Below are 18,378 nucleotides of genomic sequence, written 5' to 3'. Positions count from 1 at the left end.
TAAATCTATCGGACGAACCAATGACTGTTATAAAAACACTTAAGTAAGAAACTATATTGAAAACAAACAGAACTTAGTTGTGACTAGATTTTTCACAAATAAAAATCAGCCAAAAACATTGGAAACATTTCAAATGGGAAAACATGCAAATTTGGAAGGTTCTAGTCTAAAACTAGTTGAACATCAGAAAAAGGCTGTCAAACTCATTTTTACTAAGAAACTGGATTGAGAGCGGGAACCGCCCTCAGAAAAACATAGCAGCAGCCTCCACGGCACTGTGGAAACTTTGGACTGATTTCAGAAACTTACGAATCAGAAATAATATAATTAAGAGACAGAAACGTATTGACGAATTTAACAACCTAACACAAATAGTCATTCAGAAATCACTTTTAAAAAAATTCTGCTTTTCCTTCATGAACATTGCGGACATTTTGGTATGGCTAAGACATTTTATCGGGTTCGAGAACGATTCTACAGGCCCGGAATGAGAAAAGATGTTCACGAGTGGGTAAGTTTTTGAGATTTATGTTGTCAGAAGAAGTCTCCACACCAGAAACACATAATCATCCTGACAACGTGGAAACCAAGTCACCCGTTTTGGAAAGTTGGCCTGGACATTATGGGACCTTTACCCGAGTCAGAGTTATAACAAAAACATTCTGTTAATTGGAGATCAGTTTACAAAATGGTATAAAGCAATTCCCATGAGCAACCAAGAAGCTTCATCAGTAGCTAAGGCTTTTGTGAACGTGTGGGTTTCAAGGTTTAGTTGCCCGGCAAATCTCCATGGCAACAGGGGCTGTAACTTTATGTCGAATCTTTTCAAGAACATATGTAAAGAGCTGGGAATTAACAGGACATCAACAACAGCTTATCATCCTCAAACGCAATGATAGAGCGCACCAATCGCAACATCAAAGAGAATTTTGCTAAGTATGTGAGTGAACATTAAAACACCTGGACCGACTACATTCCGCTAGTAATGATGGCGTTCAAATCAATAATTCACTCGGATACCAAGTACAGCCCCTTTTACCTCATTTTTGGACAATCATGTGCGCTACCGATTAATTGCATGTATCAAACAATACAAACCAGAATCTACCCGAACTTGAGTGATTACGTTGGCGGCTTTGAAGGAGATCTACAAACGTGCCATTAATTGGTACGGCAAAGCATGGATGGGGAGCAAAAAAGACAAAAAAAACCTGCTTTTATCGCAACACATTTGAACCACAAAATGAAGTAGGTGATTTAGAAGTGGTGTTCAACTCTCCCATAAAAACTGGCCAGACAAAAATATTTAAATCCTTTTACCATGGATCGCAGGTAATACTTGAAATAATCAACATCTAAACATTGTTATTGAAGACATGAAAACAAAAAACAAGTAGGTGATTTAGTAATGGTGTTCAATTCTACCATATAAACTGGCCAGACAAAGAAATTTAGTTCTTTCTACAGTGGACCGCAGGTAATAAGTGAAATAATCAATGTCTAATCTTTGTTATTGAAGACGTGAAAAAAACAAGTAGGTGATTTAGTAATGGTGTTCAACTCTACCATAAAGAATGGCCAGACAAAGAAATTTAATTCCTTTTACAATGGATCGCAGGTAATACTTGAAATAATCAACATCTAAACTTTGTTATTGAAGACATGAAAACAACAAACAAGTAGGTGATTTAGCATTGATAAAAAGAAAAGAAATTATAAAAACTGTTGAAGATCTCGATGATGCAAAGTTAAATGAACCAACCCATACCTATTGGGCAGCACCATAAATTTTGGTGGAAAAAAATGGCAGCTACAGACTAGTTGTAGATTACAGAGGTTTGAACAAACAAATCGATAAAACCAGTTGGATGATACCAAGAAAAATGACGTTACTGAATTTCTAGACAGGAATTGTTACTTTTCCAATATGGATTTGACATTGGGATATTTTCAAATGGCGCTGGATGTACGTTCAGAGAACGTGGCAGCTTTTTTAACTACAATGGGGCTCTACAAGTGAAAGAGACTTAACATGGATCAGCGCCATGAGCTTTCCAAAATTCAATGGAGTTGATCATGGCGGGACTCTCATATGAAGTGGCTTTAGTATACCTGGATGACATAATCATTTTCGGTAGATCCTTTGAGGAACATCTCAACCGTCTAGAGCTCGTACTTGGAGGACTTAAAGACGCTGGATTGAAAAAAAGCTCAAGATGTAGTTTTTTCAGGAAAAAAATTCATTGTCTGGAAAACACAGTTTCAGATAGAGACGTAGCAGTGGATCCGGAGAAAGTACCGGCAATCAGTAAATCGAGAAGCCCACAAACATTAAAAACATTTGAGAGCCATATTAGGAGTAGTTGGTTTTTACAGAAAATTCATACAAGACTTTGAAAAATTAGCAGAGCCGCTTTACAAGCTATGAAACTAAAAAAGAACGTTTTTCTTGGAGCAAATGAGTGCGTTTTTCTTGAGTGCGAATCAGCAGCTGAACAACTAAAACAAGCACAACAGAAAGCACCAATTTTGGGTTATCCGAATGACACGGATCCCTATCGACGCCTATAAACGACGCCTCTTTGTTTGGAATTGGCGGAATTATTTCCCAAAGAAAACAATGCGGTGAATGAGTTATTGCAAACGCAAGCAAAACGCTCAGCAAAAGTCAAAAGAGAAACTACTCTGCGACGAAACGTGATTTTTTTTGTGTTAGTTTATATCACTCAACACTTCAGAAATTGTCTTCTGGGAGAAAAGTTTTCAATTGTTACCGACCATAGGGCCCTCAAGTGGTTATATAGTTCTACGGAACCAGACGGTTTGTTATCCAGATGATAGAAAAACTTAGCAATTTTGATTTTGAAATCAAACACGAAGCTGGAAAGAAGAATAATCCTGCAGACTGTCTGTTGAGAGTTCCATAAACTGATGACCAAATCAAAGATTGTGATCAAGTGAACCAAGTAAATACGGAAGACGAAAAATATCTTGTTCATTGGACTAGCGAATTGGGCGGAACAACTAGTTGAACATCAGAAAAATGCTGTCAAACTCATTTTTACTAAGAAACTGGATTGAGAGCGGGAACCGCCCTCAGAAAAACATAGCAGCAGCCTCCACGGCACTGTGGAAACTTTGGACTGATTTCAGAAACTTACGAATTAGAAATAATATAATTAAGAGACAGAAACGTATTGACGAATTTAACAACCTAACACAAATAGTCATTCAGAAATCACTTTTAAAAAAATTCTGCTTTTCCTTCATGAACATTGCGGATATTTTGGTATGGCTAAGACATTTGATCGGGTTCGAGAACGATTCTACAGGCCCGGAATGAGAAAAGATGTTCACGAGTGGGTAAGTTTTTGAGATTTATGTTGTCAGAAGAAGTCTCCACACCAGAAACACATAATCATCCTGACAACGTGGAAACCAAGTCACCCGTTTTGGAAAGTTGGCCTGGACATTATGGGACCTTTACCCGAGTCAGAGTTATAACAAAAACATTCTGTTAATTGGAGATCAGTTTACAAAATGGTATAAAGCAATTCCCATGAGCAACCAAGAAGCTTCATCAGTAGCTAAGGCTTTTGTGAACGTGTGGGTTTCAAGGTTTAGTTGCCCGGCAAATCTCCATGGCAACAGGGGCTGTAACTTTATGTCGAATCTTTTCAAGAACATATGTAAAGAGCTGGGAATTAACAGGACATCAACAACAGCTTATCATCCTCAAACGCAATGATAGAGCGCACCAATCGCAACATCAAAGAGAATTTTGCTAAGTATGTGAGTGAACATTAAAACACCTGGACCGACTACATTCCGCTAGTAATGATGGCGTTCAAATCAATAATTCACTCGGATACCAAGTACAGCCCCTTTTACCTCATTTTTGGACAATCATGTGCGCTACCGATTAATTGCATGTATCAAACAATACAAACCAGAATCTACCCGAACTTGAGTGATTACGTTGGCGGCTTTGAAGGAGATCTACAAACGTGCCATTAATTGGTACGGCAAAGCATGGATGGGGAGCAAAAAAGACAAAAAAACCTGCTATTATCGCAACACATTTGAACCACAAAATGAAGTAGGTGATTTAGAAGTGGTGTTCAACTCTCCCATAAAAACTGGCCAGACAAAAATATTTAAATCCTTTTACCATGGATCGCAGGTAATACTTGAAATAATCAACATCTAAACATTGTTATTGAAGACATGAAACCAAAAAACAAGTAGGTGATTTAGTAATGGTGTTCAATTCTACCATATAAACTGGCCAGACAAAGAAATTTAATTCTTTCTACAGTGGACCGCAGGTAATAAGTGAAATAATCAATGTCTAATCTTTGTTATTGCAGACGTGAAAAAAAACAAGTAGGTGATTTAGTAATGGTGTTCAACTCTACCATAAAGAATGGCCAGACAAAGAAATTTAATTCCTTTTACAATGGATCGCAGGTAATACTTGAAATAATCAACATCTAAACTTTGTTATTGAAGACATGAAAACAACAAACAAGTAGGTGATTTAGTAATGGTGTTCAATTTTACCATAAAAACTGGCCAGACAAAAAAATTAATTCCTTTTACAGTGGACCGCAGGTGATACGTGAAATAATCAACATCTAATCTTTGTTATTGAAGATTTGAAAACAAAAAACAAGAAAAGGTTTACTACGATCGACTCAAACGTTTTAACAGTAGAGTTGCTGCCACTGATAAAAAGAAACAAAAGAGTCAAACAGTGAACTGGGAACACCACAAATTGACCTTACGGAGAATAACGATTTTGTGGAAATTGAAGTATTCACTCCAAAATGGAATAACAAAGAAAGAAGAGAAGTTAATCCTGAAAGGAATATTAGTCTAATTAACCCTAGTACTGAAACTCACAATGAGACAGTCAAGGACGAATTGTTTGAAACACCAAGGGGCAGGAGTACAAGAGAATGAATAAATACCAACACATACAACAAGAGCAGAAGCACAAAAATACCTGCGCCCAAAATTGCCTCACAGCAGTAGCGGGATAGCCTGGTGGCAAAATCCAAAAGGACTAACTTCGCAAATTGTTACCGTAAAATTTTACCGCAAAATGTTACTTAACTTCGCAAAATGTTACCGGACGACGATACCAAACAAAAAGTGCGTCGGGAATAACAAGATCAAGGAAACTGAAAGTTTTTTTATTCAAGGATTCATTCAGATGAAAAGTTTGATAATGACGTAAGGTGATACCACAAAACGCAGAGGGCGTAGATCCCACATTGGAACGTGCAGCTGAACTGGAAATTTCTTCAAGTGGTTATCATATTAGGTATTTTCGCAATCCTTAGAGATTGTGGGGTATGATTTTGAGAACATTCTGCAGACGCAAAAGTTTGCCGTTTCTGAACGGACGAAATGCCAAACATCAATTATCATGGAGGAGCAGGAAAACCAAGGAGGACTTATCTACTCTGAGAACAGCGTGAGTAATTTAAGATGCTGCATAAGCAGAGCCGCATATACCTTAACTGCGCTGCAAAAAAGTGGTTGGTATGTCGATACAACATACCTCAACGAGAAAACCCAAATAATCCCCAACGTTTTACCATTTAAAAGAACCAGTCTGACAAAGCAATGGCAAGGACACAAAGTGGTGTTACCGGGACTCCGTGACTTTAATTTTAATGCTCCTAAAGAAATAATCAATGGGATGGCTGGTTACGGAAGCGACCCAATGTTTGATCAGAAAATATCAAAAACATTCCTGAAAAGTGGGGAGGAGAAGGGAGTGAACTACGTCTTTCCAGTGGACTGGATCAATCCAAAGGTGGAAAACAAAAAAGTAACATCATGATAAATGCTGAAATATACATCGGAAGCTTGTTCATTCAATTTAAGGAAAATCTTAAGGAGCTTGGTTATATTTTAAAGACCCTCTGAAACATGAGCAAACTCTGTTATATCAAGGAGATACGTTTGAATAAGATTCAGTACAACATATATTTGCCTAAGATACAAAATCAAAAATGTTTACAATAGTTAAATTTTCGAACTCAACAAAAGCAAAGATAGACAACGCTGGAAACAATGGGTATTTGACAAGAAAGTCAAACGAAAAAAAGAAATTTAGTAGTTCAGGTAAAAAAACAAGACCAAACAGGAAGACGAGTATCACCTTTCTGAAACAAACCACTGAAACTTGTATACACAAATGAATCCTTGAGGATCAAAGAACGTAATTTTTTACCAACAGATATATCTGAGACAGATCTCAGGGACACTAAGCTAGATCAACTTGCAGCGTGAGGTGAGCTCATTGGGGGGCACGGGGTGTGCGGGATTTTGGGGGTTTGGAGCCGTGTGTTTGAGGGTTTGGGGGAGTGCGGTGCTTTGGGGTTTGGAGCTGCCCTTCACACCATAAGTATGAGTCTCAAAAAAAAATCCGTGAAGCGCATAATTTGAGACTAGTTAGTTGAAAGGCTCTAAGAGAACTTAATGCCCGCTGGCACTACCTGTTTATCCTGTTATTGTGGACGAAAAATCAAATGGGTCAGAAAAAAAACAGTGAAGCGGAAAATTGCAAACAAAAGAACAACAGGACTAACACCATTGCTAAAAACTTCGTCTGAGAGCAATAATCCATTAACCTTTTTATTTTCGTCCAATACTATAATATCACTAACAGCTTGATATTTGATGGACCTCAGAGAGTAACAAACGGAAAAGCTCCGAGAACTAATTCATTGTTGTGGTGGCAGCGCTTCACTAATAATCAAATCAAGTCAAGGTCAATCCTATCAGTGAAGTTAAAAGCGCATGAAATGCCAATTTTAATGCCACACTACCGAAGCCAAATTGAGTTGTTTCCATAGTTCAGCATTTATATTTAGTAATTATTTTTAGTATGCGACAACCTTACGTGAAGTGCTAATCATTGTGTTGTTGTCAAAGATTATTCGACTAAATTTCTACTCGGTTAAAAACATTATCAATTTTACACTGAAAAAGTGTTCACATTATATCACTATCTTTATCTACAACCAATCGGAGATGCAAATTTTGACGTGTAAACTCACGTGACTAGCAGCATAATAGGAAATTGACAAACTACCCGAAATCAGTTGGAATTTTAAGTTTGGTTATATTGTACTGAAATACAGTGCTTTTTAAAGCAAATATCATGTGCGGTAGAGTACTTATTATCGTGCTTTGCTTCTGTAGATCATATTAGTGACTGAACAATTTTAAGTAACTTTGACGTGATGAAAAGAAAATTTGATATTCTCAAAGCCTTCTTTCTGAGGAACAAATTTCATAAATAAAAGAAAGAGAAACGTTGTGCAAATCATAAAGTGAGTTTATCTTATTTAACGAAACCCAGTTTAGTTTTACAATTGCTGTTATTGAGGCCAATTGAAGATTATAAATTAGTTATTTAAGCGAAGATATGAAAATTCATTACAGATTTTTTTTTCAGTTCGCGCCATTTTGTTAATTAATCTTCTGGTCAACTACTGTTGCTTTCAATGGAAACTGAGAACTGGAAATTTTATTACTGAGGACTGTACTTTGAGATAATTTGCAATTTTGATTTACATTTAGAATTATGAACGAAAAGACTAACAAAATTTGATTGTTCCAATTTGATATTTTTTTCAAAGAGAAACAAGTTATTAAACAGCAAAGCCGAAAATTAGGTATTGAATCTAATTGAGCAACAGGTAATGCAACGGTAGACTGCAGCATAGCAGATAAAACAGTTCACAAAATTGACTCCAAAAAAATTAAATCTGGACAGACTTGAAACCATTGAAACGAACTGCTTGGTGTAAAGTTTTCCTTGTCTACGAAACAAGATCAGCCGTTACAATGGCTGACAATTTTTTTAATTTCGACAATACCTTTTCAAGAAGTTTATCAAGGAGTTGTCGTAAATTATGGAATTTTTTAATGAATTAAAGCTAAAAGACACTTTTTGTAGACAGAAAACTGTAGTTCTGCTGGCAATGGTGTACTAGAGGGCTCGAAAAGCTCTTCTTTTGTGAGAAGGTAAGTTGTTATGGCAGATGGGGCGAACGTTTTCTTCCCCAGTGGTGGCAATATTCAGGTTTATCAAAAACATCGAATAAATGCTCAGGTTTTTGGGGAGCATTACGATGGGACACATGACAACTGCTTGAACGTGCTGAATATCGTTAAATAATATGAAAAAAAAAACAGAGACACTACCTACAAAATATGCGTTTTGCGAGCTTGGTTTTTGGTATATGAACTAAAGACAAGATGAAATTCGGGTGAAAGAGTATTTTTTGTTGATTTCTCCCAAGAACAGTAGTGCAAAAGACAGAAGTGGTTAGCATATTGTCCGGAGTTCAATTGCGTCGAAGAAACAATTACGAAAATAGACGGTTCTGTTGGTAGGAGACTTAGATGAATTATTTTACGAGTTTGGAATGCAGTTGACGCGGAAAGAGAAAAAAAATTCAATAAAAATTAGAAAAAGAGTCCAATCATCAATGAAAATGGTGGAAATGGTCAAAAATTGAAAGACAAAAAGTCCATCTGTAAGGCTTTTAACAGAGTTTCTATTGAAATGAGCACTTACAGAGAGCATTTTGTCCCATTGAACGTCAAAAAATGGAATAGAAATTTCATGAGTTTAACTATGGACATTTATTTTGAGAGAAATTTATAAATTTTTTGACAATCTAGACAACAACGAAACATCAGGGCCGGAATACATCAACGCTTGGGCATTGAAAACCAAAAAAATAAGCTAAACAAATTTTCCAACCATTCTAAAATTGCATTCATCAAACCAATTTTAAAAAAGGCGATGTTTCTGTTGTGATTAATATTTGCCAAATTTCCAAGACAACACTTTTTGCTAACGTTTATGAAGATTTTTACTTATACAGTTAGTACATTATCTGAAAAAAATATGCGCTCTTGAACAAAAAACAATTCGGCTTCTAAGGTAGAAAGTCGTCTACTGATGCTGTGCTTTACTTTATTGAGGAAAAATAGGAAACATGGAAGAAAAACACAGGTTTTGTGTTCTTGGATGTTGCAAAAGCTTTCAATTCAATTTCAAATGAGACCTTCTTCAAGAATACTGAAATGTTCAATCTCTGTCAATCAACAATTATACTTCTCAAATCTTTTTCGACAAAACGAACACCTTTAGTAAAATTTGGTATTGGCTTATCAGAAAAATAACTATTAACCATGGGGTTCCACAAGTAAAGGTGCAATGAACCCTTGTTTTTGAGTTATATGTCAACAATTTTTCTGAAAAACAGTAAGATGAGAATGATTTTGTTCAATTTGCCGATGACACTAGCATTATATGCAATTTAGAAAGTAATGAAATTTTGATTGCCGCTTTTGTGGTAAACAATTTGATTCAAAATTAACTTTCGAAAATCAACTGAATTCAGATTTAAGCAAAATGGCTAATGTATTTCCTTCTTTAAAGCCTTTTAGTAAGTAATCCAACTCCTTTATAAAAGAGTTGATGTTGACGTAGCTACTCAAACAATATACTTCAGGTTAAAATAGCTGAGAGTGTAACTACTCATTACCAGAGATCTGTTCTGAACTCAGTGTTTTTTGTCGTAATTTTACACAGGGAAAATCTTCATGTATACGCAACTTTTTCGCACAATAGTGCATAAAAACGCGAAACGCAGTAATTCTATAAACTTTTGCAGGAATTTGTTTTGAATGAGTTGAAAAGCAGACTAAGTTCCCGCAACTCACCGTAAATAATTCAAAAGCTTGCCGCTAAAACATATGTATCTTACAATTCTCATCGCATCCGTTAACCAGATTTAATACTGTACTTATTAAAAGATCACGTTCGACCCAAATTGCTTTAAAAAGGCTCCTCTAAAACTGCATTAACAGAGGACTTTAAGCCTACTTTAGTGTTCATCCAGACTTAAGCAACACCCAATTTCTTAGTGCTGGACTGTAGCTGGTCCCACGTTATTGCAGCTGAACTTCAGTTTGAGCCAATTATAATGATGACATTTAGCTGGTTCCAAAAACTTTTGAGGGATACAAAAAATATGCAGTCATTGCGATAGTCTGCTATTGCATATGCAGTGCTAAGCGAGCAATGAGCTTTATAAAATTCCAATTTTTTGCCGAAGCGTGCCTTTGAATTCATCAAAAGTTAGTTATTGTAATTCAAATAACCCTAAGATGAAGGACTAAAATCATTGCTTTCGAAAGGAAGAAAAACAGAGCTATTAGAAAGATTGTAAAACGTGAAAAATCTTTTTAGGTTTTTTAAAAGGAGGACTTATCTAAGTTCAAAATTTTGCGAATATCAGTTTCAGTACCGTTGTTTTCCTCCTTTTTTTGTGTAATAATTGCGCAAATTTCGGTCAGTTTCTATTTATAAGGATAAAATTGCTTTCATAATGTTTTTTGTTTTACGTTTATTTACATCAACTCTTAGAAACTTTGGATAAACTTTTGAGAAATTGCCATTTTTTCAATCAGTGAAAGTGGTAGCAAATTACCTTGTCTCCTAATTTCCCAGTAGTGGAGTCATAAAAACTTCGTTTACTCTTTTTCGTTACTAATTCGTTTACTCTTATCCGGTTGTTTTTACCTCCAGTTCCTATAAAAAGTTCTCAGAACTAACAATCATTATCTGTTATTATCAATAAATTAATTTTTTGCCAAGAGATTATCCTATTCGGAACAATTACCGTTTCTGACAGCCGTAGTTGTGCAGCCATAGCCAGGTCAGTTTTCATCTCTACAGTTCACAAAATTAACTGCAAAAACATTAAATCCGGATAGATTTGAAACAGCTGAAACGCTCTGTTTGTTGGAAAGCTTTCCTTGTCTTTATAAGGAGAGCAGCCGTTACAATGGCTGACTTTTTTCCATTTTCTGTGATACCATTTCATGAAGTTTATCAAAGAGTTGTGGAAAATATAAGTTTGACGGCAATGGAGTGTTTTGGCTCGAGAAGCTCTTCTTTGGTGAGAAGGTAAGTTGTTATGGCAGACGAGGCTAAAGTATTCTTCCCCAGTGGTGGCAATGCTCAAGTTTATCATAATCGAATAAATACTCAGGTTTTTGGGGAGAAATACGATGGGACACACGACAACAGCTTGAACGTGCTGAATATCACTACGTAATATGAAAAACACAGAGATTCTACCAAGAAAATATTCGTTTTGAGAGGTTTTCGGTATATAAATTTAAGACAAGATAAAATTGGGCTGAAAGAGTATTTTTTAGGGAATTTTTCCAAGAACAGTAGTGCAAAAGACGGAAGTGTTGAGCATATTGTCCGGAGTTCAATCGAATTCAAATTTTGTGAATTACGTCGGAGAACCAATTACAAAAATAGACGGTTATTTTGAGAGGAAACTTAGTCGAACTACTTCATGAATTTGGAATGCAGTTGACGCGGAAAGAGAAATGAAAATTCAAAAAAAATTAGAATACAAAAACAAATTCCGATCATCAATGAAATTGATTGAAATGGTCAAAAACGAAAGACAAAAAGTCAATCTGTAAGGCTCTTAACAGACTTTCTAATGAAAAGGGCATCTACAGAGGGCAAGCTGCTCCAGTACCACACAAAAATTTCATGAGTTTATCTATGGACCTTAACTTTGAGAGAAATCTATAAGTTTATAGACAACAACGAAGCATCAGGGCAGGAATACATCACTGCTTGGGCATTGATAACCAAAAAATACGCTATTGGAACACATCTTCAGATTTTAAATAACGACTGTGTTCAAGAGAGAATTTTACCAACAATTCTAAAAGCCACCAATTAAATCAAGTCAATTTTAAAAAAAGGAAATCTTTCTGTTGTGGTTAATTATCGTCCAATTTCGGTGACAACAATTTTTGCTAAAGCTTTTGAAGACCTTTTATTACTCAGTTAGTAAATTATTTTTAAAAATATACTCTATTGAAGAAAAAATCGGAATTGGAAGATATCCGCTACACAGGTGTTGTGCTCCTGGATGTTGCAAAAGCTTTCAATTCAATTCAAAATCAGACCTCTCTCAATAATGACGAAAATTTCAATATCTGTCAATCAACAATTATACTTCTCAAATCTTTATCCACAGAACGAATACAATGAGTGAACTTTGGTATTGGCTTATCAGAAAAAATAACTATTAATCAATGTGTTCCACAAGTAAATGTGTTAGGAACTTCAGTTAAATGTCAACAATTTTTCTGAAAAACAGGAAGGGGAAAATGATTTTGTTCAATTTGCCATTGACACTAGCATTATAAGCAAATTTCGCAGTAATGGAATGTAAAGAAGTTAAAGAATCAACTCACATTAAATTCCGATAATGCTGAGACGTTATTCTTTACACATCATACTAATTCACATCCAGAGTTTACTTTTAAACGTGAAGTTATCAACCCAGCTAAAACTTATCGCTACCATGGAGTACAAATTGATTCGAAACTAACGTTCGAAAATCAACTGCACTCAGGTTTAGGCAAAATAGAAAATGCAATTTGTTTTTTGTATCTTGTAATAAATCAAATTCCTTTAAAAAAACGTAAACCGCATAAATAAGCAAATTAATTGCCAAAGAAATGTTTTCATAATCGTCAAAACTTTGACCAGTCCACTATCATAGATCGTTTCTTGCCAGCCGAATTGTTTATCTCAAAAGTTAGCTAAATGAAGCTACAAACAGTTATAAGACACATCTAAAATTTTTTAATGTTTACTAGTCGCCAAAAAGCTAGACAGAACAGGAGAACAAATCCGTTCTTATAAAAAGAAAACGAAAATGAATTGGAGTAACAGTATATTTGATCTTGAAAACCCTTCAAAAGTGTAACAAATTGCCGTCTTTAATAAGGCCTTTTAACAGTAAAACTTACTTTAAAAAAGTTAGCCGAGTTTTTGCTCGATCAGTACGCGGAAATACCGTTAATAGACAAATGGGAGCCTTGAAATCGTAGTTGTACCTATGAGAACGAACAGCCACAATTTTAAGATTATTATAATTATAACAATACTGATCCTGTGATTAATTTATTAAACTTTTGAAAGCATGTAGATACCTAACCTTAGGTTTATAATCAGAATGGTTTACATTTTTACTTCAAAAATAGTACGTCGTTAGAAACATACTTTAGCTACTCAAATCATTTTTATTGGAATTTTACACATGGAAAATCTTCAAGTTGGCTTTGTAGTACCATAGAGCATAAAAAACGCAATAATGCTAGAAATTTTAGAATAACTTGTGCTGAATGCGTTGAAAAACAAAATAGGTTCAAGCATCAAACGTTTTTCCTTAAATCCATTAACCCGATTTAATTGTCATCATTATAATTGGTTCGAACTGAAGTTCAGCGGCGATAACGTGGGACTAGATAAAGTCCAGCACTAAGAAATTGGGTGTTGCTTAAGTCTGGATGATCACTAAAGTAGTGCTAAAGTCTTCTTTTTATGCAGTTTTAGTGGAGCTATTTTATAGCAGTTTTAGGTCGAATGTGATCTTTTTGCTGTAAAAAGTTATGAAAAAGCTCCACTAAAACTGCATAAAAAGAAGGCTTTAGAACTACTTTAGTGTTTATTTAGACTTAAGCAACACCCTAATTCTTAGTGCTGGACTTTAGCTGGTCCGACGCCATTGCAGATGAACTGCTGATTACATTTAGCTGGTTCCAAAAACTTTTGAGGAACACAAAAAAAATATGTAGTCATTGCGATAGTCTTCTATTGCATATGCAGTGCTAAGTGAGCAATGAGCTTTATGAAATTCCAATTTTCTGCCGAAGCGTGCCTTTGAATTCATCAAAAGTTAGTTATTGTAATTCAAATAACCCTAAGATGAAGGACTAAAATCATTGCTTTCTAAAGGAAGAAAAACAGAGCTATTAGGAAGATTGTAAAACGTGAAAAATCATTTTAGGTTTTCTAAAATGAGAAATTATCTATGTTCTAATTTTTGCAAGTTTTATACTCGTTATCGACTCTTATTCCTTGTAAAAATGCTCAAGTATTGGTCAATTTGTGTAAATAAGGATAAAATTGATTTCACAATGTTTTTGTTTTACGTTTATTGGCATCAAGTCTTTGAAACTTTGGTTAAACTTTTGAAAAAAAAAATGCTTTTTTCAATCACTGAAAGTGGTAGCAAATGACTTTGTCTTCAAATTTGCCAGTAGTACAGTCATAAAAACTGCGCATGCAATATCTTCGTTCACTCATTTCCGGTTGTTTTTACCTCCGGTTCCTATAAAAGGTTCTCAGAACTAACAGTCATTATCTGTCATTATCAATAAAATAATTTTTCGCCGAAATATACTTAGGGCAATTATTTGGAACAATTACCATTTCTAACAGCCGTAGCCATGCAGCCATATCCACGTTAATTTGGTTCTCAATTTGGATTTTCATAAACCAAAATATTTTGGATCACATTGGTGCGCTTTTTCGTTCAAAAAAGAAATAGAAATTGTCTCTCGTCCCAATTACAAAAAGGGATGTTTTGCTTGAAAACTAAATTAATGGGAAATCTCATCAAAATGTAAATGCGACCAAAATAAAATATATTGTTTTCAGTGTAAAGCTCATAGTAAAGCCGACATAGTAATTCTACTGTTAATTTATAAGGGATTCTTGAGGTTTGCCTGGATTTGGTGTTATTTTTGTAGTCTTCTTACCTGGTCCAATTAATGAGAGGTCTAATGAAGCAATAGTCAAATCATCCAAAGTTCTTGGTTGATACGTAGCGGCTTCTAAGTTATTTTGATATACTTTTAAAATTATCATTGATTCGTTGAATTTGACCATATTTGGTACTTTGTTTCTATCACTATGTGACTTGTTCTCATCAATGGCCGGTGCCATTTTTTTGAGAACAACAAAAAAGTTAATCTATTAGCGGTTTATAGATTACCTTGTTGTCTTATGACTTTGAAGCTAAATATTTTTTAAAGATTTCATGATATTTAAGTATTATCCTGTTTGTGTGGTTCCGTTCAGTCTCTATTCACAACTTCAAGTTTCATGAGAACCTGCGAACAGCTCTCTTTTTTTTGCCTAAACTTTTGTCTCTCAGTATTTGTTCCAAATTTTTTCTTTGAATGGAATTAATTTTATTTTTTAATTGGTATGACACACTGTGAAAAATGACAAAAAATATCCTAAAACGTTATTGCCCGAATTGTATTAGTAAGTGGTTGCGATCAAACTCAAAAACATATTTGTTTTTGTGAAAAATGCGATGGGTATTTTCAAAACCAGTAATTGTTTTCCTAATCGACAATTAGAACCAAGATGGACACTTCTCAAATTATTCACCGATTAGGATCTCTTTCATATCAATAGAAAAATTATCCGAGTATCAAAAGAGTTTTTACGCAAATTTAAACAAAATAAGTCACGCGTTTACAAGTCTAACCATAAAACAGGGTTCTTGAAAAATCCCGATAACATCAAGTTTATATGCAGTTTTTGTACATTAGCGACGTAATGTCTGAAGTCCTATCAACATACATGTGACATAAATGCTAATATCCACCTGGTTTTATTATTCAACCGGTTTTTTATGTGTTTTTGGCACTCAGTTTTTGCTTAAAAAATTTTGAGCTTCTAATTCTAGTCAATATTTGTTGTTATTTTGTGGTTTTTCACATTTCAACCAATAAAAACCTTCCATACTGAAGGCCCAAGGGGACATACACACTCTTTTCATTTAATACCCGGGTCGAGACTGGATGGTTAAATTGTAAGAACTTAAGAACTTGTAAGTTCTTATAAGTTTATGCATCGCCATATAAGTTTTTCTTACGAGTTCTTACAAGTTAACCATCCTTCGTACGAAACTTGTGATTTATTGTAAGTTAGCCATCCTCTCTCGACCCGGGTAGTTTATTCTAGGGCTTCAAACTTTGTTTTTTGTTTTGTATTTCGTCTGTAATTTTTGTTATTTTGTAGTCTTATGACTTAGTGTCCTGAAAAAGGTGATCTGAATTTTTTTCAAATTAATCGTTGAAAGTTGATGAATGTTATGACTTTTGAGGTTATTGGCTTGATGGCTTATTGGGAGTATCTACTTGATCTGTGTTTTCTCGACTTGCTATCTGTTCTCGTTGAAGAAAGATCCTATCTGCTTTGTAGTAAATCCCGCAGATTATTTTTGCATAAATTTAATAACTTTTTTTTTACTTTGCTACAATTTTTTTGTTAAAAAAGGTTTAGTTTTATCCGTAATAAACGTTTTTGAAGTGATCTTTTCAACATTTGCAACGCTTTGGTACCTAGTAAAGAATCGCCCCTCCCTCCCCCTTCTGTGCTATATTTTACAATAATATTACTTTGCCTACAGTTTAGATAGCCGAATATCAGCATAAGCGCAATTGTGGACCACTTTTCACGGTCAAGCCTCTCCTGTGCTGTGGGATGTAATCCAGAAATTGCAGTGAAGCCGCGATGAGCGCGAAGCCCGTCCACCAACCGTCAGTCGCAAATTATTTTTGCTTTGTATTCTGATTTGTTTAATTGGCATAGCATGGCGTATTTTATTCTATTAAGTTTAACATAAAATGCGCATACGTAGAAAGTTATTAGTTGTCTCTGATTGGTTATTAAACTCGCTCATTTTCCTGTTTGCCTTGTAATCTCACTAATGGCAGGTCTCAGCGTTAATCCGTCATTATTTAAGCTAATTGATTTAGTGGTTTGAGATTATGTGAATTTTGACTGTTGCGTATCTCGACCTTAACTAGATTTTACGGATGTTTTCGGATCTTTTCAACAATTGCCCCCCCTTTGGTACCTAGTAGAGAATCGCCTCCCCCTTCTGTACTATACTTTACCACGATATTACTTGGCCTACAGTCTAGATAGCCGAATAATAGTTTAAGCGCAATTGCGGACCGCTGTTCATGGCCATGCCTCTCATGCGCTGTGGGATGTAATCCGGAAATCGCGGGTCGGTTATCGCGGCGAAGCCGCGACGCGCGCGAAGCGCGCCCACCGACCCGCCAGTCGGAAATTCTTTTCGCTTTGTATTCCGATTCGGCTAGTTGCCATACCATGGCGTATTTTATTCAATTCAATTTAACATAGTATGCGCATGCGTGGAAAGTTATTAGTCGTCTCTGATTGGTTAATAAATGGCTCGCTTAAATTCTATTCAAGAATAGCCCCCCCTTTTGCAAAAGGGGGGGCAATTGTTGAAAAGATCCATGTTTTCTACTAGCCCCCGCCCCCAGACCTATATAGCCGTTGTTTTAGCACCCCCCAAAATCTAAGGTATGTTATTGATTCAATTAACCATGCACATGGAGATATGCTCAATTTTACACATGACCAATTATCTCATTCCGTCTATAATTGTATAATGAGCATTTTGGTCGCAGGTGACATGCAAGTGTATTATAATAGCTGTTATAGTTCTTTGCAGTAATTGGTTTTGAATGGTTTCAAGGCTGATCTTGCTAACCGTGAAAGAGCCTTTCTCAATTAGGACTTGCTCTCTTTTGTTTGATTTAACTCATTCTCTCTCGCTCTCTTTGCTTTGTTATTGAAAAAGGTCTGAATTAGGAGATAGGAGGCGGAGCGTCGTAACACGTTTGCAAATATGAAGACAGATAGATTTGCCTGTAGATACAGATAATGGTTGGCTAGCCGACGTGATAAACGGCCGACATAAAATAATAAACAAAGGGAAATTAAATCTGATAAAAGTTTTGTTGCTTAGCTGTTTGACAGAAATTGAGATTATTTGAGATTAAAAATTTATAATTGCGCTCACAGGAACTTATCGCCGCATCAATAACCAAGTTCATAAGCATCGTTTTTATCTGCAGAAAATAATACTTTAGAAGTTACAGTGACCTTTAGCTCGTCAGAGCGCTACCAAAGTTAGTACGCAAAAACGCATAACAGTTTCTGCAAACGGGACAAGGGCTCTGTTGATTTCTAGAAAAAAATCCTTTGGCTAGACGCTACATCGGCTTGTTTATCCACAAGGAGGCTCCTGCAGTGGTCAGAATTTGGTTTGTTGGTTTAACTCTGACCGACCATGTATTGTGGTATAGTTGCTCAACAGAAAACGCGTTCATTTACAATAACACCATGGTGACCTTAATATTGGCCGACTGGGGTATCAGCCGACGATCAGAGGATGAGAAAACTGGCCGGCCGCTTAACTCTGATGGGCCGAAAAATCTGCTTGGTCAAATTATCAGACTAGTTCCTCCAACCATGACAATTGATGTGCGGCTAGGTTGTTGGCTGAAGTGATCATTTTTGGTTGTCGGCTAACCCACATCTCGGCCAATTTCGGCTATCGCCGAACAGCATGCTGTTTCTATTTGTGTACTTTCGGTTAAAAAGTACGT

The 18,378-nt window shown here is 35.6% G+C and overlaps 1 protein-coding gene across 1 annotated transcript in view; it reads right to left on the bottom strand.

The window, feature by feature from the left end:
- The window catches only part of LOC142358608 (uncharacterized), a 591,411-nt gene that overhangs the window by 307,440 nt on the left and 265,593 nt on the right, over positions 1-18,378 (bottom strand). The gene's annotated exons all lie outside the window — the stretch shown is intronic.

The sequence above is a fragment of the Convolutriloba macropyga genome, chromosome 2 (assembly GCF_964194025.1).
Source record: "Convolutriloba macropyga chromosome 2, txConMacr16.3, whole genome shotgun sequence".
Classification (NCBI taxonomy): Eukaryota; Metazoa; Xenacoelomorpha; order Acoela; family Convolutidae; genus Convolutriloba; species Convolutriloba macropyga.
The sequence above is the reverse complement of the archived record's forward strand: the minus strand, read 5'-3'. Positions and strand labels throughout refer to the sequence as shown.